Source organism: Chenopodium album, chromosome 27 (assembly GCF_948465745.1).
Source record: "Chenopodium album chromosome 27, dcCheAlbu1.1, whole genome shotgun sequence".
Lineage (NCBI taxonomy): Eukaryota > Viridiplantae > Streptophyta > Magnoliopsida > Caryophyllales > Amaranthaceae > Chenopodium > Chenopodium album.
In genome coordinates this window covers 8,460,053-8,463,417 of record NC_137860.1, presented here as the reverse complement: position 1 = coordinate 8,463,417, position 3,365 = coordinate 8,460,053, and positions in this window count along the sequence as shown.

The window sequence follows — 3,365 nt, the reverse complement described above, 5'->3', positions numbered from 1 at the left end:
AAATACATTTAACCAACTGTTTGGCGTCAGTTGGAAAAAGCCAATGTCGTACTCGTCCAGCACCGTCCGGACGAAAGGATAAAGAGGGAAGCGAAGGCCCACATCCAAAGCAGCCCTGTACACGCAAATGGCCCTTTTGCGCGGCTTCTCATCGTCCCAGGTGGCCACAGCAATGGCCTTCCTGGGAACTTGAATCTCAAACCCCTCCCCAAGATGGAGGGATTCCTTGTACTTCTTGAATTTATGGCCCAAGAACTTCAGGGCCGTCTCTCCCACCGTACAGGCGTACGGGTCTCTGAAATTATCAATGTTGGCGACGTTCTCTTCGGTCGCCGCCTCGCCTTCGGCCGTCTCACCTTCGGCCTCTTTCTCAACTTCTTCTTCTTCCACTAGGTGAGAAGGAGCACTACCAAACTCTGAAGACATCACCCTATCAAGGTCTGCTGCCTCGGCTGAGCTCCGGCCTCTAGAACTGAGTACGCCTATAGGGGAAGTGGCGTCCTCTTTGACTAAGGGATGCTTGCCCTTGTCTTTGGCAGCGGCCACCTCATTTCCCGAAGGAGGGGCGCTGCGAATAGGCAGAACGGACGGTTCTCTGATTGAGATTCCCGTCCTTGGTTTGTCCGTTCTGCCCTGTTGGAGCAGAGATTGAGAGGAAGTGGGGACGGACGAACCAGCAGCGTCCGGCCCAGCTTGGGAAGGATGTTCTTGGCAAAGTAACAGCTCGGCCTCATCCATGACCGTGCTGGCGTATTGGGGGAACCTAAGTTCCGGAGTTGGTGCGGACGAGGCGCCTTGAGCTTGTTGGCGTTCCTCGAATGAAGATGTGACCTCCACGACCAAGTGATGTGAGCCAGTGGAGGCGGTTGTTGTTTGTGTGGTGGAGGTAGTCTCCACATCCATTGTGCTTGGGTTGTTCGGGTCATAAGGGACCCTAGGGTGAACCAGACTACCGTCTGGGTTTCTGGCCACATGACGCTCACGCATACGCATTGTTCTAGCCGTTGCCTGTAGGGACAGAGAAGAACAAGTGGGGGTGAGTACATACGCACTAGACATAGACTCACTCCAAGGAGGAGACAACTTTTCTTCGTCCACTCTAGACTCCTCAGTCCCAGGCGAACGGCCGGCCTCATGAGGAGAGTCGGACGAAGCCGAGTATGGATCCAGAATTGAAATAAAGGAAAAAATACAAGTAAAAATAAAAGAAAGAAGTGTAGACGGCCTACCTTTGTACGTTCTGAAAACCTTGAAAGTGTTCTTGGTGTTCTTGAAGATTGACCGGAAAACTCAAAAAACGTCCGGAAAACTCAAACTCACGGTGGCCCTCTTGAAGATTAAGGAGGAGGATAACTTTCTCTCACTAGAATGCTCTGACTTCTCTCTAGAATTCACAATTGAGTAAAGTGTGAAAATGAGATTTCACCTCCCATATTTATAGAATGAATTTATGGGGGCAAAATGGTAAAACCACCTTTCCCGCCTAAACATTCAAACGGTAACTCTTTGAGAAATTACTCGAAGAAAGAGACGGATGACGTTAGGGTTCTGTTAATTTATATGGAGATCCAGACGGACAATTGAAGGCACGTCAAAGTGAGTTGAATCACAAATTCAAGAAATTTACACCTCCAACACTTAGTCTCCAGAACTCTCAAATAATCTAATGGGGGAATTGCGTCCGCCCAGCTCCCAGACGTTTAGTCCAAAGAGAGATTTCAGACGGACGCAACATGGTGGGAGTACCAGAGAGTACGCCTGAAAACAAGGACGTCCAATCCAAATCTGTGGACGCTCTGGGTAGCTAGGAAATAAGCTCCTGCTAGAGTATGAGGACGTCCAGACCAAAATAGGAGGACGTCCAATCCAAATGTTGTGGACGCTCTGGGTAGCTAGGAAATAAACTCCTCCCAGAGTATGAGGACGTCCAATTCAAATGTTGTGGACGCTCTGGGTAGCTAGGAAATAAGCTCCTCCCACAGTATGAGGACGTCCAGTCCAAAATATGTGGACGTCCAGATGAGCTAGGAAATAAGCTCCTCCCAGAGTATGAGGTCGTCCAGTCCAAAATATGTGGACGTCCAATTAAGCAAGAAAATAAGCTCACCCCAGACTATGAGGACGTCCAGAGCAGAATATATGGACGTCCTGGTAGCAAAAAGAAACCTCAGTCCAAAATATATATGGGCGTCCAGGGCAGATGGGAGGTAAACCCAACCCAGAGTACATGGACGTCCAGATGAAGGATCAGAGGAGGCGGCCAGTAAGCGTACGAGCCACCCCCTCTGAGGGGCAAATGTTTAGGGTAAAAATACCCCAAGTACGTGGCCCAATCTCATAGCGACACGTGGCGCAATAAGAAGGCGACACGTGTCCCTATGAGAGGGCGACACGTGTCCTCCTAATAGGGTGACACGTGTCAGCTGTCCCAAACATATAATAAAACATCAAAAAGAGAAAAAGGCCTTTATTACATCAGGCCTAAATCCCGAGGAAAACCCTTGAAAGCCGCAAAACGGTGCCCCTTATGACACGTGGCGGCCCCTAATTGCGCAGCCAATCACGTCACGAAATTCTAGGGTACAAACCCTAGAGGGGCACATGTTCCCACCCCTATAAATACCCCAATCATTTATGATGGGAGGGGTGGATTGGAACATAACGTTAAAAAGAGCATTAAAGAGCTCCAACTTCTCTCTACTTTCTCTCTCTAGCTTTTCCGATCACCGATCTCTAACTAGATCGTCGGAGGCGAATATTCCGATAAACGGAATATTCGTTGTTTTGCAGGTGTCCGAGTCTCGTTGCCAGTAGAGCGTGACTAGTATCCGAGGAGATCACAAAAAACCCCGAAACAAGCTCCTTTTGCTAACATCAAGCCTTTGAAGATTATCTTTTCAAACTGCCTGCTATTGAAGTTTACCTATCTACAATTTGTTTTATATTATTGTTTATATGCTTGTAAGATAAACTTAAATCACCTAGTGTTGTTTCAGTGCTCTAAGTGTCTATCTTTTGCACTGATGGCTGTTATCATCAGTAACTTTATGATTAAATATATAATATCTCCCTTTTGTATTAAAAAAATGATGGATGTTACCGTTTAACTTTATAATTAATATAATGCCCGCCCAGCCGGGAGCGAGTTCACCTTCAAAAAATGCTTTAATCCGCCCGGTCAACCGGGCACGAGTGAGGATTGTAAAGTAGCAATTTAATCGTTCGATTGCATTACCATTTCCAACAGTTTATACTTCCTCCGTTCCAAATTAAATGACATGGCTTGACTTTGTGCGCTTTTCACATAACTTTTTTTTGACAATGTTTTGTGATTTCGCATTGAGGAAAAGTATAGTTATTTAGGG